Consider the following 27,290-nt stretch of genomic DNA (forward strand, 5'->3'; position numbering starts at 1 on the left):
GTCCCAAGGAAAACTCGACGGTGGTCCCAAGGGCAGTGGTTAGCTACGTTGACGGGCTCATATTGGGTCACTCCGTCGCTCCGAAGTGTTTGTCTTTTAGGTAGTATGTTAAGTATAGAATGAAGTGCGTATTGGCGGCCTTGCCAGTCCCTGCAGTATCTATTGGGTGCATCGAAGTATCTTCCGTAGTCACTGCGATTTGGTGAAGGATCTTCTCCGGTTATGTGGTGGATGATGTTTGGTGTTGGTGTAGACGCTATGTTCGGGCTTCTAGCTCTCCATAAAGCATAATAAAGATTGACACCGAGCTGACCTAAGAAGAACTGTACACGGATTGGACACGTAGAAGGAAGTCACGACAGAGACGCGTCAAGAACCGTTATAACGCCTCAACTTCTCGAAACATCCCGAAAAGCACGTAGGCGGATGTGTATAAGGTCGGGGAAAGAGAGAAATACGTGGCTGAAAAACTCGTTTCCTGCTTCTCGCGTCATTACACTGAAGGTTACTTACTTAATGTACAGCATTCGTGTTTCTTTTCTCTTTTCTTTCTTTTTTTTTTAATGCTTTACGCTTCTATTGTTTTCCGCGCCTTTCCTGAAAATGGCCGCTTATCAGATTGCCGTTTGTACACAACGCGCTTTTCTTGCACGGTTGCAGTGCGCGGCTTTCTTACACAATGCGCTATAAACAAGGCCCTTTGTTCTTCAAGCGCGCTTCATCAGTTGCGTGAGTGGGAGACGCCACATTACGGCTCGTACATAGCGGTCGGTCTCTAAATGACGACCACCGGCGCCTTGTCTGGCCCTGGCATCATCGTTGGCCGAGCCATCTACGACCGTACGCCGCCTAAACTCTTACCTAACGCTGGTAAGAAAAGAAAACACGGAATAATGGCGCTGAAGTTGATTCACTGCAAACGAGTGGACGTACAAGAGTGCACAAAAGTCTTCGCTGCTGAAGGGCCTTAGTTTTTTTTTTTTTTTTTTTTTTCACTTATCAAATGGAGGCATCGCGGATAATGTGGCTTTCATGGCGCACTTTGTAAAAAGCAACAAAACACACTATAGGCTATTATATCAAAACTCTGTATTTATTGGTTTGGCAGGAAAGGGTTGAGTGTAACTGGATAAAATAAAGGTAAACCTCCTTTTTTTTCTCTTTTTAAAAAAATATACTACGCCGAGACCTTATAGCCATTACGTCAGTGTGGGTTCAGGAATCTGATTCGTAAGGGATGTGACGTCAGTGTGACGATAAAGGACACTACAAATAACAATAAATTATTTTAGGGTCCTAAAATACTGATTTCCTCAAAACTCCATATCTATTCACTTGCGCGGAAAAGCTTCGATCGCTACTACATTAGAGAATGCAAGATGCATCTCCCGTTCATTCTTTTTAATACCGCGCCGAAAAATTATACCGCCTTTACGTCATTGTGACGTCACAGATTTCCCTGTATATTTCTCATAATGAGAAGCTCTGGCGCTGCAAGAGTTCGTGAAAAAAAAATTTTTTTTTTTTTTTTTGCTCCATAGACCAACTCTGGGCTACCCAGCAAGCCTGCGAGGCGGCGAAGAGGCAAGACTTCGATGTCCCCACGTGGGAGGCCTATGCCCAGCCAACTAAACTGCTGGTTTAAATAAAAGTTTGTTCCTCCTCCTCCTCCATAGAATAGAGTGTAGATCTTGCGGACAAAAATAAATTCGACACTAGTGTCAATATTTTGCTTTTCTGCCTTTTAAGCATGAAATACTTTAGCTCCCACTGTCGGCGACCTTCAGGCGACCTTGAGCCAAAAGCCAGAGCCGTCATCCAGACACTCAAGCGATATGCATCCGGGCAACCAGTCAGAACTTCATAAAATGCGGTCTCTGGTCCCCAACCCTTTGTACAGGACCGCGTTACATACGCTAGTTACTTCCCAAACAAGTTACAAAAAATATTGCTTCCCATTTGTTCCTAACGTTTGTTCACAATATCGCTCAAGCTGTAACTTCTAGTACGCTGAAGTTTTATTTCTCATTTCCAACAACGAAGTTCAAAAGGCAGATAGAGGGCATCTTACATTTGATTGTCATCTTTTGGCACTGACACAGGGTTCGCTGTGCTCTTTTCAACGCCAGCGGTCCGTGAGTTGGCCGCACATTTGCAGCCGACCACTTCGACGCGACAGGAAGAAAAAGTAGCGACAGACGCTGAGCGCGCTGCACAGGCTGTTGGAAAGAGAAAAGCGGTTGAAGCCGGCGTCACCAGAGGCAGCAAACGACGCCATATGGTAGCCATTTCATGCTTACATGTACTCTCGATTACGGGAGAGCCAGCAATTTTTCGTGGCTCACTGGGCCTCCTCGTATGGCGATGATGGCAGTTTTGTGATTGCAAAAGCTTGGTCTAATGCGCAGCTCAACTTGGTACTCCTATTTGCGGTCCTTGTTTACCACAACCAGCTATTTGTGAATGCCTCGTAATGGAAACTATGACCGGGATGATAATGTTTTCAGTAATTCGAGAACACCAGCTCGTAGCCCCATATATACGGGCCGTATGTGAACTGCCGCCAAGTTTCTAAATAACGACCGGGTTATATATTCTACATGACGATGCAAGGAACAGGTACATTTGGGTTAATATTGCGGCATAAGTGCCTAACCGCGCGCTTTACGACGTGTGGTAATCTGTCGTTTATTCCTTACCCGTTTCTTCGAAACACCATCAGTGCATAACCGCCTTGGTTATGACACAGGAACTACACATCATCCAGGGAACCTCAATAACTGAAACATGTCGTCAGGTTGTGATTTCTGCCGAGACGCGATTAAGGCAGAGAAGCATGAAATTGCAGATCCAACGCACACACTGGAGAATGCGTGAAGCGGGCACTTAAATGCTATAACATTAAATGAGATGCGTATACTGTCTATATATATATATATATATATATATATATATATATATATATATTTATAGGACGTGTAATACATTCAATGGTTATGTTTATGTACTATGACATTCACAAGCGGTTGCGAGAGTTAGGGTAAATGCCCACTAAGCTTGCTTGCTTAACGTGTATCCTTTTCTATCGCATTTTTTTTTTTTTTTTTGATTGAGCAAACTGTCATACCCTATGGTGTTTTTGCAGGAAGGACAGAAGGGTAAAAACAGACGAGATACAAATAGGGAGAAAATCAAAGAAGCAGACAAATGTTCTTAATGCACTTGTAAAAGCATTCTAAATATATGCAATCTTGTTCACGCTTTTGAAAAAAATGTTGTGCACGTAATTACAAAACTAACAGAATACAGTAATCAGCATAAGGACCTGCAAAAACTGCTTAAAAACGCGGCTCAACCACCTCTGCCAAGTTAGAAGGATGTGTACAATGTACAACCATAGGAACTTCCAAACGTGAAACAATGTCTTTGAATTGCTAGGGTAAAGGGCGTGTGTTTGATATGAGCGCAAAACTATATCTAGTGGTGTACTGGTAACGCAAGTCATTCAGGTATGCTGGCAAGGCCTCCCGTTCTCTGATTGCTAGCCGAAAAAAAGAAAAAAAAAAACTTATCTAAGACGATCATTGCTAACGTGGTAATTTTATGTGTGTTTGATGATGTGTTGCTATAATTCGGCATAGATGGATGAAAGGGCAAGGGAGTGACGTCACGAGAAAAGCAGTAGGGAACGCGAGGAGCGACCAGGAAGAGCGTGCCTATGACAAGGCAAGGCGAGAGAAGCGTCGCCTCCGAGATTTCCGCGGCGCCCCACTGCGGCATATCTCGAAGGCTATGCGGGTGAGGGATTACGTTTCCCACAAAAATTACTCACTCTGGCGCTAGGGTCTACAGCAACTCCAACTTTGTCCTTCTGGCTTCAAACGACTTCGTGACTCTGGAAAGTCGTGACTTTCAGTAAAATAATGCCACTTGCCATCAGGTACGAGCCTTCCGCGCTGGTATGTACAAGCATTACGTTCCACCCGCTGGTACAAGCTTGGGGTGTAGAAGAACAGAAGGTTTCTGGGCTCGTTCTTGTAAAGACCTGTTTCTCTATACTTCGCCCGCGATGAATATCGTGTTATAAGTGCAACTATCCGCAATGATTCACCATGTTGACGGGATACTCATTATCTCGCGGTGTCTCGAAAACTTCGATACGGTGAAAATTTTGAAAGGTGAAGTTTAACGATTGACAATGCAAGAACGTTTGAAACCATAAGCATAAATATGAGACAAACCCATGCACTGTCCATCATTCCACCGGTAGCTGGACAATGGTAGCGCCAGTCTCCCTCCTGGTAAGTTTTTGTAGGAACGCTGTAAAAATATGTCTGCACCCTTTCGGGCTTATCTTGTACCCAAACGATGATCGTCATCTGTCTCCCGGGCCTCTCCTTTCTTTAGCACTGCTCGGCAGGCACTTCCAGGTCACCTATGGCATGCGCGTTATCAGCGTGACATACCTTTCTTTACAGGAAATACAGCGAGCAGGCTGAGTTCTCAAGAAAACAAACGCAAGCGAGACAGGTGATGATTATTGTCTGGAAGACAAGATAGGCCCTGTAGGCTGCCAAACCTTTTTTATATAGATAAACTCTTCGGAGAGACGGGCCCGGGGTGGTGCACTTTCTCGGTGACCTCATCGGCGGTGCGCGGCCGAGAGGGAACTTGCCGCCGACAACAGCACCCGTGCATGGCCCCGTTACCCCCGGCTTTTATTTTCGGGGTCCCGGCCCCCGAGATCTACGAGCGAGGTGCGTCCGTGCCTTAACAACGCCAGCCCGGGCTGAATGGAGCCCCACAGTGCTGGCATCCGCCTGCACTGACTCGCGCTTCCGCCCTGGCGCAGCTGGTGTCTCCATCCGCTATATAGGTATACGGGTTTGCGCGCAACCCTTTCCTTCGAAGAGACGCGACTCGGAAGAATGGCGCGCTTGAAGGAGGGCCCCAAATGTTCGGCGCAGCGGAACCGGAAGTGTCGTATGGTCGTCACACGGAGCGGTCTGTCCGCAGGAGGCGTAAGTTAAACAAAAGGAAATGTGGTTAGCACATAGAGCGAGTTGGTACGCATTACTAACAAGCGAGAGAGAGAGTGAAAAAGATGTATTGAAAGAGAATGGGAAAACCCAGTTGACCGCACCGGAACTGTCTATATAGCGCACGGCTGACACCTTATAACATCGGTCACTAGTGTGGGGAATTGCGAAAAACGAATTGAGAAATACAATGGTCAGCGGTGGGCTTTTCACGTACCACTGACTAAATTAGTAAATTAATTAGTAACAAAAGAACGAAACAAGGAAAGAAAGAAGGAAGGACAGCAAGAAAGTGTTTCATCATCTTGATGGACTTCAAGTTGCGAGGCTGAAATTTGTATCTGATTCTCAGAGATTTCCTTGCTAAATTCCTAATCCATTCCGTTACATTTGCGAACTAATTATGCGCCGTACTTCAATGAACCCCCTTGAATGCAAGCTTTAGTCATTGAATATGTCCAAAGTAAGAAATCCTTCAACGTACAACGTAAGATGTACAACGTAAGAAATCCTTCAAACGATCTCCGGTGCTGGGTGGAATCGAACCCGAGTTCGATTCCACCCAGCACCAGCACCATCAGCACCAGCACCATCAGCACCAGCACCAGCAGCACCAGCACCAGCAGCACCAGCAGCACCAGCATCAGCACCAGCAGCACTCAGCACCAGAGGGGCGGCGCCGCGAGATGACATCCCATGTCGAGAGGACAGCGCGTGAGAGGAGCCCAGTTTCGTGCACACGTCATACAGGTCACGTTTCGGCGATGGCAGTACTGTGTGTCGCTGCAAATTGCTCAAATGCTTTCGTCGGGAGATGGGTTTTGCCGGAATGTTTTTATTCGGGCCCAGGCCGGGGCTTGGTCCGACAGGCATAGTTCATCTGGCGGCTAGGAGGCGTTGGCTGGGCCTTCATTGAAGCCCGACTTGAGCCTAGGAATTCTCGCTAGCGCTCCATTTACAGAATGAAAACTTTCGCGACATGCCACGCACTGTTAATTAGTTTCATTTTGATTAGCTTTTTTTTGCTTGTTGTTACTATTAAATACGTGTATTAGTACCGTAGTCTATGTGAGCATGCATACTTTCACCATGCGATCGTGCTCTGTGCATAATTTTTTTGCAATATTTATTATATTTTACACTTTGTTTCCTACTAGCTAAACTCGGTTCGCACGCTTTTGTTCTGTACTATGTCCTATATTGTCCTATATTTATTTGCGACTATTACTTTGTAATCACTTTGTGTTTGTACTGCCCCCCTCCCCCCTATGTAGTACCCTCAAGTGAGGGCCTTTAATGTTCTCCGAATAAATGAATAAAATGAAGTCGGGCTACCCACAGACTTGCATGCCCGTCTCACTTGCGCCGGAGCACAGTTGCAGGCATTTCGCACAGCCGTAGCCAACGTGTAACGTATCGAAACTCGAGTCGCCTACATGCAGGCGAGCTGAGAAAGACGCGGAGAGCATCCGCTTGCCGAATCTGCCGTCGTTTACAGACGCCGCGGGCTCGCTTCTAATAGAGAGCTTTTTGGCGCTTGCCCTGCAGTCATTCGGTGCGCGCAATGCGGGTCGGTCCAGTTTCAAAACACAAATGAAAGCGAGAGTCAGCAAAGCCAGCATGACGATGGTATCGGGCAGGCGCCGGCAAGCGACGTGATACGGCAGACGACGCTGTAATGGGGTGCCGGCGTGGTGCTCCGTATCAGGTGTCAAGTATATAAGCGGCAAATGTCAAGTGAGCAGCACGCCCGTACTCTATACGGCGTCGTCGCCTATATCACGTCACTCGCCGTCGCCTGCCCGATATGATCGACGTCTCTGTTTTGTAGTATAACACCTATACCAATCAATAGTTATCAGAGTAGCTGCCAGTACCTGTCTCCTAGCGTCTGCGTTGTCTGCGATGGAGGCGGCATACGCATATGCAGAAGTTTCCGTACAGGTGTCACTGGAACCCCAGGACGCCTTGAAAGTGCACCTTTGCTGTCTCTGCCAACGCGTGAAAATGATTGAGTATTTATGTACACGTTCCTTTGGTGTTTTAATGACATCAATTTAAAGGAGAAGTTCGCGCCCTTCAGTTTTTTTTTTTCTTCCTTTTTTTTTGCCGACGAGGGCCGCGCCACCTGTCGCAGTCGGAAGCGCAACTATGGGACGGACGGGGAATAGACACCCTGTAAGACAGCGCAGTTCGCGGGCTTTGAAACTAGTGGGGGCACATCATATATGGTGTTGGTGCAGTATTGGCCTGTACAATAACAGAATGGATCTCTTTCAAACACGCGAGCCGACGCTTACGCTTTCCGTTGCGCGTCGTGCATGGGCCTTTTGTTTCTCAAAAAAAATTAAAAAAAACAGGCGACTGCGTTTTTGATGCTCGTACGTTGACATTCCTAATGGCATCGCCGGACGTTTGCGTCAATCTTCAGCCTGTCCGTATGGAGTCTTGGCTAAGGTGTCCTCTTCGCCATGTTAGGGCAAGAAAATTGTTGAATAAATCGAGATTAGCGTGAAATACTTGTCTTCTCTAGATCGTTGTTCCGGGTGATCTGATGCCTCGCTCGGATTCGCCCGCCGACGCTTCGTAGGCTTCAACGCCTCTCAGCTCTCGCCCTGGCGGCCAGGGCAGGCTCCTGTTACTTCAGCATCCGGTGAAGATATGCGCCTGGGAGGTGCTGTTCACATGGAGTGGCGGTGTCTGGCTAATCGGACCGATTCGCTCTGACTTGCAACTCGAGACGAGCGCATTCCTTTCATATTGCTATTATATTTCATATTTCATTTTTTTTTTCATATTTCAATTGCCTTTCGTTAGCGTGGAGCATGTTACCGACGTGTGATAGTGCTGCAATGAATGTCAGTGCATTGAAGCGTGTGTCAAATGTGTCAAAACGTTGCAATGCCTTGCTCCCGCGTGACCACCTTCTGCGTCATGACGTCACGACACATGCAGTAACCTCTTCGGAAACGAAACCGAATCTGGCAGTAGAAGAGACATTATATAAACAAAAATATTTGGGGCGCCCTGAGGCCTGCTTGTATTTCTTCTGTGGTGTAGAGCTCTAGGAACTTCTTTTCACTCAAGAAATTAAGGGTGGAAAATATAATCTCAGTAGTGCTGCTTTAATCCTTAGTAAGAAAAAGAAATAGAGAACGGGAGGAGAACTAAAAAGAAATCACGTGAGAAATTGCGCAGAAACCAGCGTATGAGGATTGCTATAGCATAAGCGATAACTTCCGGGTAGATCTATTCAGACGTGCTGCTAGTACACTTATGGGACAGTTGTATTTGTTAAGGCGGCGTAGGTGCAGTGGCGTGCGGACATGTCGTAGTGCATCCGGCAGGTGGCCTTAATTGAGACTTACCACCCGGTCGAATGAAGAGACACGCTGACGTATTCACTATTCGTCTCGTAAAGCGCTGCAAAAGACAAAACAAAAAAACTTAAGGAATGTGACGCTCGTGACGTCACCACCCTTCCCGCCCTTTTACGCTCGAATATCGACCAGCACGTTTGCGTCGTCAACGCCCCAGCCCACCGATAGAGACGCCACCAGTCCTCCCAGTCAGCCTGGTGGGATATGGCATCTACTCGTAAAATACATGCAAATACGCGTATAAGCTTATTTACTTTTTCTTCAAGTCCAAGACCCCGTAATGTTGAAACTGGAATTCAAACAACCGCGACCAACCAACAAAAACGACGGCTGTTGGAGTCATGGTACATTAAAAAAAAAACCTATAACAGTTTAAACCATTCTAAAGGAAACCTGCCATCAGAGTATATTCACGGTTGAAGCAGATCAAAAAAAAAAAAGGGGGGGGGGGGATTAACCATCCCGTGCCGCGCCCAGCCTACCACCCTTACGTTACCAAGAAAACTTCAACCTCCCTCCACCCCCTCCCCCACTCAGCAACATGAGAACGATGTCAGGACGTTCTCCAGACAGCAAAACCCCCCTAGCCGAACACTCAGAAGACACGGACCATAAAATTGTCTTCGAAGAAACTGGAATTCTAACCGAGATAAACCAATAAAAACGACAGCTTAAACCGTTCCAAACGAAACCTACCGTCTGACTGTATTCACGGTTTAAGCACACAACAATCTCGGACCGCGCCCAGCCTACTACCCTTAAGTAGCCGTGAAGAATCCAACAGACCCTCCTCCACCCTTCTATCCCCCCCCCCCTCTCCCCATCGAGTTGCGCCTCGACATCTCCGTCGTCACTCCCCTGAAGAAGGAACCGAATTTGTTCCGGAACGTCGGGAAAATAAACCTATTTTTTGGTTGGAGCCACTTGAAAGTCATGATAATGAACCCAACCAGACAGGCATTCTGTCAAAATGTTTAGCTCCAAGACTCTACTTACAAGCCCCGTTTACATGAATGTGACAGTGGCGCATCGCATTTCCAAGCGCATTTCGGAAAGGCGATGCGACGCCGTTTACATGTAGCGACGGTGTCGTTAGAGGCCCCCCTCGGCTCTCGCTTGCTTCTCGGAAGCGTCTTCGCGGTTGTCATCGAAGGTATTGTTAGGCGCCCCCGCTCTCGACGATCCTGCGTTTACACGCTCCGCGAGAGTCGACTTTCGCCCGTAAATCTACCTTCGCCTGGCGCATTAATGCGATGCGCCTTCCTAGCGCATTACCGCTGTTTATATGAATGCGATGCGCTAGAAATGCGACGCGATGCGACACTCGGTCTCAACTCAGGGATTCCGAGAATTTGCGGCAAGCAGCTACAATGTTAAAGGACCCCAGGTGGACAAAATAATTCTGGAGTCCCCCACTGCGGCGTGCCTCATAACCAGATTCTGGTCCTGGCACGGCAAACTGCAGAAATAAATTTTTTCTCTGATTTCGTATATCGAGTTAGTGTTATCTTATTTGGCTCAGTGGTGATACGCCAGCCAATTTCGTCTGTAAAGCTGTCAACTTCTGTATGTGTTTTCGTAGCGTTCATTTTTTTTCTGTTCGTACTTACTCTTGTTTACACAACTTTGTGTTTCCAAGAGTGTGATTTCCCCCTCTTCTATGGCCTCCTTTGCGCCCTGCGTAACTTCGCAAGTGTTCGCGATATGCCACGGTCTTCAGTGTTTTCTTGTGTTGTTCTCTCTTTATTTGTTCAAATGCTCCTCGTGATGTTAGTTTTATTTGCCCTGCGAAGCGGAGTAGCCCTCCTTTAAATTCATATAAATAAAATGAAGGCGCCTTTACTGCGTACCGTGTCTTTGACTTTGTCTTTACTGCGCCATGAATTTTAGAAAACAGGCAACATCGCAGCGAGAACACGGGACCACGCCCTTGCGGAGCGCGCTCTCTTCCTGCTTTCCCGGGAAACCCTAGTTCGTAAACTGCGAAGCGGCCCGATGCTGCCGCATTGCTGCCGACCGCGCGCAGGAGCGCTTACGCAACGCGCGCTCCCGGCGGCGACGCGCTGCGCCATTCCGAGCTCTTTCCCAACCGGGACTGCGCAGCGCTGTTTCGAAACCGAAATTTATCGCGCTCGTCCTTTTTCTCCCTAGCTTCGATCCCTCTTTTTCCCCACTCGAAGCCAGCGCCACCTATGGAGAATCGCCGCCCGAGCGCCGCTTCTCCCTCGACTGGCGCACACTATACCCTTCTCCCCCATCTTGACGCCCTTTCCTCCAACCGAGCCTTCCCTTAGTATCCAGCGGGTGATGCAACTTCCAGGCAATGTCCTTCCCTAAACGAACACTACCCTTCGTTCCTATTTCCGACAGATGTTTTCTCTCCACCCGCTCCCCTAACAGAGTCTTCATTTTCCTTCATTCCCTGCTACTACAAGGTTAGAAACACATCCCGCTCCGAAAATTAGAACTGTCACCAGGTCTCTCACTATGCTACCTTAATTACTAGACCCGATTTCGCCAGTCCATACTGAAACAACAGCCTTCCATCAAAGCTGTGCATCCGCAGGTGGGCGCTCCTGTCCGGCCAGGCAGTTTTTTCTCGCCCTAAAGATCATTGCCCCTAGTCCCGTAGATGACTCCTCCCCTGCACCTGTTCCTCCTTTCTGTAGAATCGTTTAATACTCCTCCTCCTCATCCTCCTAATAAAAAGTATAATAATAATAATAATAATAATAATAATAATAATAATAATAATAATAATAATAATAATAATAATAATAATAACGCTAATAAAAACAGCTACTGCTACTATACCTTCGTGTTAGCAACAAGCCCGACAAATTGCATCGGGATAGTCGGTCTGACATGATTCAATACCAGCGCTAGGTGACAGGGACAACGAGACAAAGGCAACACATCAGCGCCCCTATTGCTCGCCTCAGTCTCGTTTCCGTACACTTAGCGCTGGTATCGCATCGTCTCCTTTTCCTTCTCCTCTGCCACCTTTTCTCTCCCGGTCTTTTTACCCGCCTTCCCCTCTAAAGGCCACCGTCTGAGTGCCAACCGCTATTAGTTCGACCGTTATAGTACACCCTGTGGCAACCGCTCTTCTCAATCCTCTATTCGTGGCTAATTAATAGCCAGCCGATTACCGCTACTATGTATTTCCCGAAGCAGCTCCCCTTTTTTCTGCATCACGGCGCACCACGTGCCACGTCGGACCGGGGCAGCGCGGCCCTCTCTCCACGAGCTAGATCCAGCCCATGACGACAACAGTTTCGCCCCGGAATGACTCAACCGTCTCCTCAACGAGCCGATTTGCGCAATGATCCACCTCCCCTCCCTCACCCTTTCCCCTGCTCCTTGCACAAGCTTCCCATTTTCCCCCCTTCCGCTTCCCCAAAAACGTTGCCCCGGGCAGGACCCGGAGAAAACCCCCCTCCACGTACTTCCCGGCGGGATCGATTCGGGACAGCCGTCGGCCGAGTCAGCAAGGCCGTCCGTGACGCCAGGATTACGCCGCCGCGGTTTTTCTGGCGTCACTGGGGCGAGAGAGAGAAAGGAAATGATATTGTGAACTCGACGAACAGAATGCGCGCCCGACATAAGACTACATCATAAGACCCTAGTGGAAGATATGGCCGAGCGTAAGCGCTGTCGTATGTCGACAGAACTGTAGAAGTAAAAGCTTGGGCCACGGTCTGAACCGCTGTTGCTGGCTTCCTTTTTGAGGACAAGAACGCGCGTCTCCTTTTGGGAGGTCGAAGTGGATCACTGCGATGTTCTGTGGAGGAGCAGGAAGCTTTAGAAAACTTCCACGAAATAGAGTTGGGAGAACAGAAAAGAGAAGGGAAAGAGATGGGAAAAGGTAGGGAACTTCCCTCATGAGGAGAAATGTAGCTGCGTAATAGAGCTAGTAAAAGCTAACAGCACAAAAAAAAACTAATACACAAAATAGCGCGAAGGCAGGGATAACACATTGACACCAATTGAGCCAGGAAACTAATCTGCTTCTATAGTACCTCCCACGCTAGTTCCTTTGCTGTGTTTCGGCAAGACTGGTGTTTCTTTGAGCTTCGGACGACAAATGCAATTCGGAATGTGGGACGGTAAACCACTGACGTCAGTTAATGTCTCTTTTCTGTTACTATGATTTGGTTAATGAGAATCAGCGCCTCTCTCATGTTATAGTTGCGCAATCGTCACGTTGTGGGCGTTTTGGGGCGCGTTAAGGGATGCGGATGCTTGCTTTGTTGCTTCCGGTGTCAGAAGAAGCTTGAGACTAAACTTGAGAGGTTATTTGGAGGATGTTATCATAGGAACATTAAAAAATAAACAAACCTTCTTATCCGAGTAGATACACCAGCTGTTTACCCGGGGATATCATTCGTAACAGTTCTTGTTTATACGCATTTCATCGTTAGGTACAAAACAGAGGAATGTCTCCATGTAACAACAATCGTTCAAGTTCGTTTTATTGAGATTTGGTACTTACCGCAAAAGAAACTTGGTGAATGTGTTGAGCACAAATGTATTAGAGCTCTAGTCCGAAAAGTTTCTTTTAATGAAAATTGAAAAAAAAACAATACGCGGTCTATACATCTTGCTATATTTGTAATTCTTAATTTCACTTGCTATCTTAAATGAGGCTATCCCTTTTGTTGACACTTACGATTTTTAATCGCAATTTCATCCAAACTGGGCCGTTGTAGTCACACAATTTCTTCCTTTCGTCCATATTTTTGGCTTTCAGTACACGTCATCATAGTCTTTACTGGTAATCGGAACGAAGCCGTTCCCATAGACTGAGAGACTGCGAACGTTCTTCAATCGGGGCCAAGGTCGAAAGAAGGTCGCGCTCGCACAACACACACACACACACACACACACACACACACACACACACACACACACACACACACACACACACACACACCACACACACACACACACACACACACACACACACACACACACACACACACACACACACACACACACACACACACACACACACACACACACACGCACACACACACATCGACCCCTCGTGAGTAAAGGAACATGACTCATGCTTTCTACCAGTGTTTGTCCGCCGGTCATTCGTCGTTCTAGGAAAAGCAGCACAGACATGAAAAACTGACGCACCACTCAGGGCAAAAAACTATACTTCTTTCTTAAAGGGACCCCAGAGGTCGCTTAAGAGCTATATAGGCCAAGTAGTCACCTGGGGACCTGTGTATATATCGTGAGAAGAAATTTTCCGGACGGATAAGAACGGGTTGGAGGGAAAACGGCGGGCCCTCTGAAGTCACAACTGGCAGCTTAACTTATCCTTGAAAAGTGTACAATCATAAAAAGAGATAATGAGTGACAAAAGGAAAAGGGCGAAGGTTAAGCGGAACAATAAATCAGGTTTGCTACCACACGTAGGAAAGTGTGAGGGAAAGATAAAAAATTAGTTGAGAAGAAAACCCAGAAAGAAGGCATAGACACACTGTCTCAGGCGGTGTCGGGATCACCGCAGACTGTCCCAGCACAGAATCACGTGAAGGACAATGGACCCTAGGTAACGCTCGAAGCCGTTTGTGCCGGCATTTTGTCCTTTATAAAGTTGTAGCACAGCATTCTATGATAGAAATCACAGCTCTCTACTAGTACTAACTTATGAGGCTGAAACTCTCAGTATAACAAAGCATATTGACAAGAACCATGCAAGGAGTTAATGATAAGAAAAAAAAATGCTATGCGTCAGATTATCTAAGGGACAGAGAGACTGTGGTATGATTAGAGAGCGCGCAAGTGTAGTTGATGTCCTAGTTATATTACTGGGATAAAATAAATAAATGAGGTCTATAAACCTCCTTGAGGTGCTGTAATGCATAGAGCAGATAACCGGTGATCTATTAGACTAATATGAAGATTGTTAAAGGGAGCGAAACGCAGTCAGTGGCGGCTCACGGAAAGTTGATTTGAGGTGATTAGAAAAATCCGCAGGCATATGATGGAGTTATCTGACACAAGGCAAGAATAATTGTGGATCACTGGGGCAGGCTTTCATACCAGTAAGGGAGTCAGAACAAGAAGGATCATGATTCATGATGAAGATGATGATAATGGTGATAAGATAATAACGGTAAGTTACCACTGAGGAAGTATTTTTGTAACTGAATTTGCATTCATTGCCTGGAAAACGTCGGATTCTCTCCGAGAAAGTTTTCCTTTCAAGGTATCGACCAACGAAGTTTTCCTTTCTGTTTATTTCGCTTTCAAACTCAGCGCTGGTGGTATACGTTAATGTGACATCACGCATTAAAACGTGTTTCAGCGCATGTTGCGGCCATTTTTCATCGGAAAATGTCTTCCAAGGACACTAACTTCAATATGTGGTTCCATTGCAAAAAAATATAATCGTTGCTTACTGATAAACCATTAACTAGTCCCGAAAGGACGCTCTCCAGATCTCACGACATCACGACATCAGCTAGCAGAGAACTTCAAATTCGTATTTAGTTTTCGCGACTTATCTGGCTCAACCTGCTTGATCTAGTACCAATGTAACTAGTTTGCAAGACCAACCTAATAAGCCTCACTGGTATTCTTTTACGATGTAAAAGGTTCCAAGGGATTTTTTTCATTTTTCTCTCTCCGATAACTTTCTCCAACACCAATTAAAATAAGGGCCGAGGTCAGCTTTATCATTTGATAAGACTCAGGGACTTGACAGCACATTGAAATTTATTCTCTCGCTTTCCGATAGCCAAGCAGTATCTCTAACGGCTATGCCAGTCCTTATGTTATCTCGATGCACCCGAGGCACAGTCGTATGTTCTGCATAACGCCATGTGTTGCACGCAGTAATCTCTACAAGTACCTCTTCCCCAAAGAATGTTGCTCAGTGCAATCATTTATCTGAAATGTATTTTTCTTTCTTTTTTTATTTGGATGGAGACGCCAATCCTTTGGAAATATACATTGTAACATTTGTATCCTTAAATTGTACTGATGTCGTTGTACCGGATCCATTGTTCTACGTTTTTCTTTTTTTTTTTTTGTAGGATATTTTTTCTTCACTCTATGCATACCACTGTGATAAGTACGCATTCATTTAACCTCATTCGCTTTCAATGCATTGTGATCGCTCGTGAGCATCCCCCCGTGTCTCTTCCCGTTGGTTCACTTTCACGGGATCGCAATATGCATGAACTTTATCTAGCAAATGTTTATTTTAATGCTGAACACTTAAAAAGAAACTGTCATATCTATGCCCCTGCCGTTCTAGCTTGCTGATAGATTTCGTGGCTAGGCAGCCATTAGCAGCAAGAAAATTTTCGACTATTATTCCGTAGTTCACTACAATATTCTAATTCCATTTTTATTAAATCACTTCAGGGCGCATGTTACAACTGTGAAACGGAAGCCGGCGACTAGTGAAGTTATGTCTGTCTAGTGAGGATCCTAAAACTAATACCACTTTCGAGATATGCCATCTTGAGATGTGCTACGTAATACATTGGCGTTCTCATTAGGGCTTTCCGAAAAGTGTGACACTAACAGTTCCGGGCTATCTTAACTGGAACCCCGAGACATTTTTAACAGCTTTTCTGGACGGATGTCTCAAGAATGGTGCTACGCGGAATTTCTGCTAATCAGAAGTGAGTTCACTACTTCCCCGGCTTCAATTCCGCAATTGCGAAATGCACCCTAAAATTAGCAATAATAAAGTTCACTACCATATTTCACTTGATGAGCGAAATAATCTTTGATGTTCCTGTGGACGCTAATACCCGCCTAGCCACGTAACCTATCTGCAAGAACACCAGGGGCCTAGATATGACAGTTTTTAATTATTCCGCATAAAAAGAAACCCCTGGTATATTTTTATAAAGGCAGTGTGGTCTTAATTCGTTCTCAGTATGAAATAAAATAATCTTGAATTTATATACGGTTAAATGAAATTCAGTTTCAGGAATGGAATTTATTTCTACGTTGAATAAAGAAAGGCTCGAACTAAAATGGGAAAACCATTCACTTGACAGAGGTTGAGGGCCCCCTTACGACGCATACAATAGGAGGAACCATAAATACATCTACTAACATTGCTAACACTATCTGAGCACTAAAAACGTTAAAAAAAGAAGAAAACATGCCAAGATACATTTTACTGTCAAAATTAAAATTAATCAAAATTAAATGAAAGAAATACTCTTTCATTCATTCTCTGCTGGAGGGAAAAAAAAGGAAAGAGAAAATACAGAGAATCACATAAATATATATGTAAAACGTGTATATGTATTCAGACACGCACACAAGCACAGAAAGAAATGGTATCACAGACACGTTACAAAAAAAGAACGTAGTGTGTTTTGCTCACTGTGGTCATATCCATCTCTCTTTCATAACAAAATATAGAAATACATGTGTATTATTGCTATTATTAAAATTATTATTCGTATTATTAATATTTGCCGCAATTAAGTGCCGAGTTTCATGCTTACGAATATTTCCCACTGTTCTGTCCAGCTTCCCAAAAATGAAGGCGGCGGCGAGCAGCGCGGGACAAGCGACGTCAGCCATTACGTCATCGTTTCCCGAAACGGGACCAAGGCCGGTGAAGGTCACACGCGCCGGTTGCCCACGTGAGTCACGAGCCGTGAGTGACGCGTCGTTTTTTACTGCCACCCGCCAGGTCTTTCCTCATTTCGGATCGCCAGGAACGATTAAAGTGTGTGACGCACAACGTCGAACACGGCACCATCACCGCCACTTAAATGCTCCTTTTTCCATTGCCTTCCTTTCCGCCGAAATGGTCTTTCCCGCTAGACAGAATCCGCTGTTACCCCACTTTCCTAAACAGGAAGATTAAGCTCCGGGCCAACTCCTATATACGGCCTGCTTAAATGCATGTAAAACGCAGAAATGCTCTTCTGAGTTGTACCCCTTGGCCGATGCTAATGAAATTTGTTGCATCTTAGAGAAAAAAAAAAGTTAAATTCTAGTGACTGTTGGAAGCGATATTTTGAAGAATGAAAGCTCTAAGATGGAAGCCGAAGTTTACAACAAATTTGTCACTCTACATCAAAAACAGATATCGAAGTGCTGTAAATTGCATCCGTTAGAGCATTTAAAGCGGGGGGGAAATTTGATGTATAACTTTACAGCATACGTCAATTTGTTACAATGATTACAAGGGCTTTAAAAAAGTCGTACTCACATAAGCAAAGTATAGTGCAGAGTGGTGTATAACACGTCACTTTTGTCCGCTGTTAATGTACTATTAGATGCAATTTGCAGACATGTTGTATAATGTTTCATTGCTGAGTTACACAGTTGCAAACTTGATAGTTCTGTTTTCTGAAAATTTGCAACTTTTGGCAATTTTATTTAAACAATAGATGGCCTAAATCAAAGATAACGCTCCCAACAGTCACTATGTTCTAGCGTTTTCTTTTAAGTACAACAAACCTCTCCAAATTTGGTGCAGTGGTTGTCGACAAAAACGATTTCTCCTTTCCTATGTATTTAGATAGGATACCCCGAACTAAAGCTTCCTCTTAACTCGGACAAAAAACGCTCTCCGAGAGAAAATCGAGGACTGGCAAACTCTCCTTTGCAAGAGCAATTTATGAAGTCGGTACTTTTAACTCCATTTGTGAAAGTTCAAGTACTCGTCACTGTGGAATATACTCTCTAAAAAAAGTTTACACCTTTTGGAACATATCTTGCCCGGCAAACAATATAGTAAACTGTCTTTCTCGCCTTTCCATGCTTGAAAACTCAGCGCTCGTTATACGTTCCTGAAAAGAATGCTGTGTCAAGCTTATGCCGTTTTGAAGTACCCGGCGCGCAGCCTTAGAGAAAGAAAAGGCACACAACAAAGGTGATGCACTTTGTTGTTGCCTTGGAACGGTGAACGGATTCTAATGGCTAGTACGAAAACTTTAGCCAATGGGCTTAAATGCGGGAGAGGAAGTTATTTATGCAGGAAGGAGTTTGCTACGACTTCATTATTTCTAGAGCGCAGAATTGTTGCGGGATTAATCCTTGCGCTGTTCGGCCCGATAATGCCTTTGGACAAAGCTGGCTTTGGCATTATGGAGATTGCGAGGTGTCGCGCCAACGTGTCACAAGACAAACATCAGGAGATGCAATCCAGAATTTGTTTTCTTACGACCCTGTCGTAGAGTGCTTCACGGCTTCTTTATCCTGCGTTTAAGAATATTGTGGGAAATGGCAGGTAGATATATACTCGCAACTCCTGAAGTATAGTTATAGCACATAACTGCGCAGTCAAACATCGGTCGAGCTTTGTTCAAATGAATTTTGTTGACCGACTCACTCACTCACTCACTCACTCACTCACTCACTCACTCACTCACTCACTCACTCACTCACTCACTCACTCATTATTGATTGATTGATTATTGATTGGTTCATTCATTCATTCATTCATTCATTCATTCATTCATTCATTCATTAAACACACGAATAGAAGACAACGACCGTCCTATCTGCAGTGTGTTGCGACATTTTCGCTGAAACTTCAAGTCCCGAAGACGTCCTTAAAAAGCAAAGGTCAAGGACGAACTCGAGCAGTGGTCCCACGTGTACCTTGGCTCGTGTGAATCACGATCTCTGAGTCACGCTCGTCTCGCTAACGAACCTCGCGGTCTTTTCCTGGCATTCCAGAGAGCCAAACCAGCCCAGTCATTGCAGCAGCAACCCCACGTGACGCACGCACTCGGGAGGCCACGGGGATCCACTTAACCGTTTCTATTTTTCGCTCCCCATTCGGCAGCGCAATTGCCAATCCACTTCCCCAAAACCGTTTTTCCGGCCGGCGGTGACGTCGCTTGCGACGGGCGGCGTTTGGCGATCGACCCGGGGCAGCCCCGTGTGGCTGCTAGTTGAGAGGCAAAAACAAGATGGGCGTAGAGTTTTCTACAAAAGCCGCTAGGGGAGAATGCGGCGCTGTGATTGTTGAGCTACCGTGGGAACGATGGTTTTTGTTTTCTCTAATGACCGACGATTTCTGTAATCACCGTGCGTGCGGCTTGAAACGGACTTGTGACGTTTATTATGCGCTTCATCTTCTAAATGTCCAAGCCCTCTAATCAGAGTTTTCTAAACACAACAGGCTTATTAATTTCGGCCCGCCGTGGTTGCTTAGTGGCTATGGTGTTGGGCTGCTGAGCACGAGGTTGCGGATCGAATCCCGGCCACGGCGGCAGCATTTCGTTGGGGGCGAAATGCGAAAACACCCGTGCACTTAGATTTAGGTGCACGTTAAAGAACCCCAGGTGGTCCAAGTTATTCCGGAGTCCCCCACTACGGCGTGCCTCATAATCAGATCGTGGTTTTGGCACGTAAAACCCCATAATTTAGTTTTTATTAATTTTGGCCCGCATACGTAGTCGTTGTAAGCTGTTGCTCTTATAGCGCAATATTTTACCCGCCGCGTTATAGCTCAGCGGCTATGGCGTTTTGCAGCTGAGCCACGAGGTATCGGGTTCGATCCCGGCCGCTGCGGCTGCATTCCGATGTTGGCGGAACGCGCTGGCGTTTACCGTGCATTCGGCCCACGTTCGAAGAAGCCCCGGATGGTCGAAATTAAGCCCCCCCCCCCCCCCCCCCCCACTTCCCACTACGGCGTGCCTCGCAATCAGATCGTTGTTTTGGTACGTAAAACTCCAGCGGTTCTTTTTTGAAACGCAATCTTTCGCTGAGAATGTGTTTCGTTCGCACGAGCCTTCTGGCTTGTCTTGTGGATTGGCTTGTGAACGATGTTTAGGCCAAATTCATGCAGTACATCCATCATTCTATGCTAGTGGCTAGACGTCCGTAATTCCGACACCAGCGTCCGGCCCTTGCAAAAATTTCCTTCGACAGTCTATAGAAAGTCCATTGAAATTTGTCTAAAGGTTTATTGGCTTTCTAAACGAACTAAATAGAGTTCAATAGATAACCTCTAGACACTGTGTACAAGCTAGTCTATGCACGGACTAATGGCCTAACACTTTTCATCGAGTATTGTCTGTGGGATGTCTACAGACAGTCTAATGACACATTGTCTTACGAGTGTATCGAATATTGTGTAGTGAGTGTCCGTAGAATCTCTATATACTTTTTATAGAGATCTGAAACTTCTTATCGACTATTGTTTATAGAATATCTGTATACAAAGTCTACAGAACTGTTTGTAGGCGGTCTATAAACTGCCTAGATCTATTTTTGGAAGGGCAGAGTTCCCTCTAGAAATTCTTTTGTAGGAAACCCTGTGAGGAGAGAGAGAAGAGATCGACCCAGTCACTACTAGATGACTGGCTGGCATCTAGACTAGCGCCATACTCTCCTCTCCACCCGCTTCCCTCACCCTCCATCAGACGTGTTTTCGTCATCTTGCGGCTCTGCCTCGCGCAGACGCCGGGGGAAGCCGCGTCGAGGCGCTCGCCGAGTACGTCTACATTGTAGCTGCTCAGGGCGCTGCTTTGCCGTCTGGGCGCGCGCGTTTGCTGCTTCCTTCCGCTTCGCTCTCCGGCGGCTAGACGATCGAGCCTGCGCTACCGCGGCGCCGCATCGGCAGTTGCGTGCATCAACTTCCAGAGCTCTGCACTTTCTTGAAAGACATTGCGGGAAAACGAAAAAAAAAAATAGAGTGCAACTATATATACTGCATTAGAGGAGCATGAACGATAAATACATCGGACAAAGAAGAGAGAGAGAGAGACATTTTTATGATAGAAAAGCCGGGAGGTCCAACAGCTTGAATGGGCAGCGCAAAGAACGACTAGGACCAAAAGCAGGAAAGGCACAGGACAGCGCTGTCCTGTGTGTTTCCTGCTTTTTGTCCTAGTTGTAGGACAGCGCTCTCCTGTGTCTTTCCGGTTTTTGTCCTAGTCGTTCTTTGCGCTGCCCATTCAAGCTGTTCGACCAGTACCAACGGGCCCAAATGTCGATTCTTCTAGAGGTCGAGCTGAATCAAAGTTTTGACCTGCTACTCGGCATTGGGGATGGGAAACGGGAGTAAAAAGAGAGAGAGGGAGACAGGTGTTGATGAGGATGAAGATGGCGCATGGTGAGCGAACTTGAACAACAGATAACTCTTAAATGTCTCAAATCTATACACCGCTCTCGTGCAAGAATTTAGATGAGAACCTTTGGAACATTACGCCGGCAAGAATCCGGCCAAGGCCCGAATAGAACCTTTTCAGACAAACCGTGATTGGTAAACTTGAACAAATTATGTATCAATGATTGTCATTTGCGCAGCATGTCGCGGGTAGATGCACAGGCACGCATAAAACTGGACGGACGCAGTTCTTGCTTTCAACTGTACTTCAGAAAACCCGGAATAGCCGGCATATAAATATACGACTCGCTGAAATGTGCCACTCGAATGTAGATGAAGAGAGGGGGAAAGACCTAATCACAGCTAGACGGATGCATCGTATCTTCAACTCTGTCATCAGCACCTGCTGTTACGCTAAGTACAAAGGCCAAATGCGCAGAACACGCAACCCGTGGAAAAGGACTGCACTCATCCTGTTTTACGGGCCCCTTCGACATTCCGGGTGTTTTTTGCGCACTACCCTGCCTATATTTACGAAATGAAATAATTTGCAATTGTAATTTTCAATTGTAATATTGTGGTGGCGTGGAGTAGAGGTAGAACACCCGGCCTCTAATCTGAAGGTCGTAAGTTCGAATCCACCTCCATGCAGTCCACTACATTTTCAGGCATGAAGTGGCGCCTGACACCGACAAAAAATTGCCGAGAGGGACTGGGGCTATACTAGTCCAGGTGCAACCAAATTAGGAAGGCCCACTAAGCTTCAACAAAGTCACTTCCTCACCAGAACAGGAATTGGCCTCCCTGGTCCAGTATTCGGCCACTACCTCCCTCATGACTCCTACAATTAACCCACGGCCCTCAGTCCCCAGCGGCTGCGGAGCACCTGACCAAGGCGGCGGTAATGTGCTCCGCACCTGCGACTATCAGGACCTGCGACGCGGCAGAGGGTGCTAAGAATCTCTGAGTCCAGACAGGCCGCCACTGGAAACTGAACCTGGCAACGTTCAACACGCGCAACCTATCGAATGAGGCTAGCTTAGCAGGGCTATTTGAAGAATTATCAGGCATTGCCTGGGATAATATTGGCCTTAGTGAGGTTAGAAGAACTGGTGAGGCTTACACAGTGCTGACTAACGGCCACGTCATCTGCTACAGAGGTCTTCTCAGACAAGAGAGAATTCGGAGTAGGACTCCTAGTCCATAAGGACATAGCGGGCAACATTGATGAATTCTACATCATTAATGAGAGGGTAGCAGTCGTAGTAATAAAGCCGAATAGGGAGTATAGAGTGATGGTAGTACAAGTCTACGCCCCAACCTCCAGTCACGATGATGAAGAAATAGAACAGTTTTATGAAGAGGTTGAATTAGCAATGAGAAAGGTGCAAACTCAGTATACTGTAGTCACGCGAGACTTCAATGCAAAAGTGGGGGGAAAGCAGGTGAGCAAGCAATTGGAAACTACGGCATCGATTCTAGGAATGCAAGAGGAGAGATGTTAGTAGAATTCGCGGCAACGAATAGGCTCCGAATAATGAATACCTTCTTCAGGAAGCGAAGCAACAGGAAGTGGACCTGGAAAAGCCCTAATGGAGAAACAAGGAATGAAATAGATTTCATACTCTCTGCCGATCCAAGCATAGTCATCCATAAGAAGGGAGACGTTAAAGAATGGAAGAATTATAGACCCAATAAGCTTGCTTTCAGCATTGTATAAAATATTCACCAAGATAATTTCCAATAGAATCAGGGCAACACTTGACTTCAGCGAACCAAGAGAACAGGCTGGCTTCAGGAAGGGATTATTCTACGATGTATCATATCCATGTCATAAATCAGATAATAGAGAAATCTGCGGAACACAATCAACCTCTCTATATAGCTTTCATAGATTATGAAAAAGCATTTGATTCAGTACAGATACCAGCAGTCATAGAGGCATGGCGTAATCAAGGAGTACAGGAGGCATACGTGGATATCTTGGGAAATATCTACAAGGATTGCACAATTACCTTGGTTCTCCACAAGAAAAGTAGAAAGATACCTATCAAGAAAGGGGTCAGGAAAGGAGACACAATCTCTCCAATGCTATTCACTGCACGCTTAGAAGTACTCAAGCTCTTAGACTGGGAAGGCTTAGGAGTGAGGATCAACGGCGAATATCTCAGTAACCTTCGGCTTGCAGATGACATTGTCCTATTCAGCAACAATGGGGAAGAATTACAGCAAATGATTGAGGACCTGATTGAGAAAGTGTAAGAGTGGGATTGAAGATTAATATGCAGAAGACAAACATAATGTTCAATAGCCTGGCAGGGAACGAGAATTCAGGATCGCCAGTCAGCCTCTAGAGTCCGTAAAGGAGTACGTTTAATTATCTGGGTCAATTACTCACAGGGGATCCTGATCACGAGGAAGAAATTTACAGAAGAATAAAATTGGGTTGGAGTCATACGGCAGGCATTACCAAATCCTGACGGGGAGGTTACCACTGTCATTGAAAAAAAAGTGTACAATCACTGCATTCTACCGGTGCTAACATATGGAGCTGAAACTTGGAGGTTAACAAAGAAGCTCTAGAATAAGTTAAGGACCGCACAAAGGGCGATGGAACGAAAAATGTTAGGCCTAACATTAAGAGACAGGAAGAGAGTGGTGTGGATAAGAAAACAAACGGGGATAGCCGATATTCTAGTTGACATTAAGCAGAAGAAATGGAGCTGGGCAGGCCATGTAATGCGTAGCATGGATAACCGGTGGACCATTAGGGTTACAGAATGGATACCAAGAGAAGGGAAGCGCAGTCGAGGTCGGCAGAAAACCAGATGGGATGATGAAGTTATGAAATTTGCAGGCGCAAGTTGGAATACGCTAGCGCAAGACAGGGGTAAGTGGAGATCGCAGGGAGAGGCCTTCGTCCTGCAGTGGACATAAAATATAGGCTGATGATGATGATGAATTGATACCAAGAGAAGGGAAGCGCAGTCGAGGACGGCAGAATATTAGGGGGGGGTTAAGTTATGAACTTTGCAGGCGCAAGTTGGAATTAGCTATAGTAGAAGACAGGGGTAATTGGAGATCACAGGGAGAGGCCTTCGTCCTGCAGTGGGCATAATATAGGCTGATGATGATGATGATGACCAGGTTAATCTAGATAGGCAGATTGCACTTCAGGAGTGCCAAAGAGGTCAACTGGTGATGCTGACAATTCGAAAGCCAGAAACAACGCGAAAACGAAAGACGTGTACGGATGGTGGCGCTGCCACATTCAGATTCTGGCGTCAGTTTCCCATGACGTCATGAGTTTGTGACGTAGCGAAACGTTTATCAATGCGGAAGAGTGGAACCATATATTTCCAGTCTCGATTTTCCTCGCGTGCTGTTTCTTTTTGCTTTATGATGGGAGTGTTTATGAGTGAAACAATTATACCGCGCTGTGCGATTATGCAAGTCCTACGCTGCAACTTGTACAGATCGAAAACCGCTGTGATAACGATAAGTAGTTTGTAAACAGTGACGTCTCCGCGGGGTGATCAGAGCTTAAGTCCCTAGATTTCCTGCTCTGAAAGCAGAAAATATATAGGGACTTTAATGAAAGCGTGGGCCTGGGCACAAAATTAAAAAATAAAATCTGGAATAATGGGCATCAATTTCTCCACTAGTTATCGACCTTTTATTTGTTCTGCAGAAGACGCGGAAATAGTTTCGAAGTAATACTATGCCAGTCCCGGCTGATATATAGCGTTTCGCTTTAAGCTCCCTTTCAGTGCCCCGCTAAAACAGAGAGAGCTGCAGCTTTAGATTCAAGACTTGGTTTTGACGCGTAAGCGCCTCCAGAATTGAATTAATTAGATTGAAAGACTGACGTATAAGCGGATAGAACCGGTATCTCCGTTTCCCTTATCACCATCCTCACTGTTGGGGAAACATGTATACCGTCGCGCCAGCAGACCACGCGCTCTCATCGATCCTTGAAGAGCGTATTTCATTGTGAATTCGAGAGATTCCTCGGAAATTCGGCAAGGCAGGTCTCCGAGAAGTATAATCGCGGTAAGCCACGGCAAACAGGGTAGTCGGGTATCAAATAGCAAAACAAGGCGATTGCATTGTGTCCTTATCGGGATTATTGCCGGCCCTTCACGCAGCGTGGTGTGAGTTCCGCGTTCGGCCTGACACGCAAAATGAACACAGCCAGGTTCATTTTTTAAATGGACGCTAATGTTGTTGTTATATATTAAATGATGACCAAGTGGGAAAACAGGCTACGAAGGGGGCTGCTATCCCAGTCATCGCAATATTACACTCCTGCGCCTAAGGAATGTAGGAGATAAACAAAACAAAACAGGAGGAAAATAACTTAAGCGTTATTAGTAAATTATCTTTCTACAATACCGAAAAAAAAAACACTTTTACCATGACAGGAGGCCATCGTTACAGCGTACGAGGTTACAGCGTGCGAGTGACGTCACTTCTCTTATTCATTGGTCTCTTCTGACACCACTCTCTATGCCTGATGTCAGGATTGTCAGGGTCTATCGTTAACTCCCTGCTACATACTCGTGGTGCAATGCTGTAGGTGAGACGAAGCCCGTGAGGCGCGTGCATTTGGTCGGTATAACTGCTCAAGGAAAAGCAAACAGACAGAAGGCGCCGTGCCAAAACTTGTAGAGACATTACTGTGGTAATGTTGCCAGGGCTGTCGATTGATGATTGAAATAACGATTCACTCATTCGAATTCACGAGGCTACTGGGTTCTCCATTCTGCGCGGAAATGCGGAGAGGAAGCGCGTGTAGAAGACGAGGCGCCGTAGTGAACATACGGAAGGGGGGGGGGGGGGTGAAGGGGGGGGGGGATGAGACTGCTGCTGCTGCTGCTGCCTCGTGTTTATATTGGCACCGGAGAGGCAGGGAATACCCGTTGCCTAGACTCTTTCCCAACAAACCTTCTTCTTTGAGCGCATGACGAGCACCACCGCGAGTGTGGGGAGGCCTTGAGGGCACAACGTGCGACAAATGTCGCGCATACCTTGTCATCTGCCCGCCCTGCTTGTCTTGTTTGTTTAACGTTTAACGCAGCTTAAAGATATCTGTACTTGGATAATGAGAGAAAGAGGAGCGAGAGAAAGGCTAACGGAATGCTAACGGAATGCTATAAAGAGAAACAAATAAATCATTTACCAGTGTTAGCAAAGTATGCCCTTCTAATACGCTGAAAGATACACTCTCATGTTGAGAAAGAGGCTCGGAAAGCCGGAGAAGACGCAAAAAAAAAAAAAAAAAAAAAAACGAGACTGGTGGCGACACTGCCTTCAAACTCCCCGCACTAGCGCGCCGTGACGTCATGGTTTTTGACAGCGTCTTCTCGCGCCAATCTAACTCTTTATCGGTAAGAACGGGCTACATTGCCTTCTAAAAGAGCCATACGTTGAACTTAGCGAGTTTCGATAATTATTACTGGGCCACTACAGCCCGAACAACCAAAAATACTTTGAAATCAGTGACGTCACATTTACGTACTGGCACTGGGGCGTCGGCGCGAAATTTAAAGAAAAAAAACCTTTAACCTTCATTTTCTCTTCTAATGATCGATGTATTGCCGCAAAATAACGAAAACAGACTTTCGAAATAATAATTTGTCGGTATAAACCAATCTAGTGCTTTTCTTTTGCATACCTTTAAAGGAACACTGAGACATATAATTTCCAAGTGGCAGAAACCATCCGACACGTCTCATGCATGTAAATGCACGCTACATAGAAAATATGAAGCTTGAAAAACAATTAAGGCAAATTTAATGC

General features: G+C 45.9%; 1 long non-coding RNA gene across 1 annotated transcript in view; it reads left to right on the top strand.

The window, feature by feature from the left end:
• The window catches only part of LOC125940818 (uncharacterized), a 99,700-nt gene extending 82,525 nt beyond the window's left edge, over window positions 1-17,175 (top strand). The window contains exon 3 of the long non-coding RNA XR_007464027.1: window positions 16,943-17,175. This is a non-coding gene — a long non-coding RNA (uncharacterized LOC125940818). The remainder of the gene's footprint in view (window positions 1-16,942) is intronic.
• Window positions 17,176-27,290: the final 10,115 nt, after the last annotated feature.

The sequence above is a fragment of the Dermacentor silvarum genome, chromosome 10, assembly GCF_013339745.2.
Source record: "Dermacentor silvarum isolate Dsil-2018 chromosome 10, BIME_Dsil_1.4, whole genome shotgun sequence".
NCBI lineage: Eukaryota > Metazoa > Arthropoda > Arachnida > Ixodida > Ixodidae > Dermacentor > Dermacentor silvarum.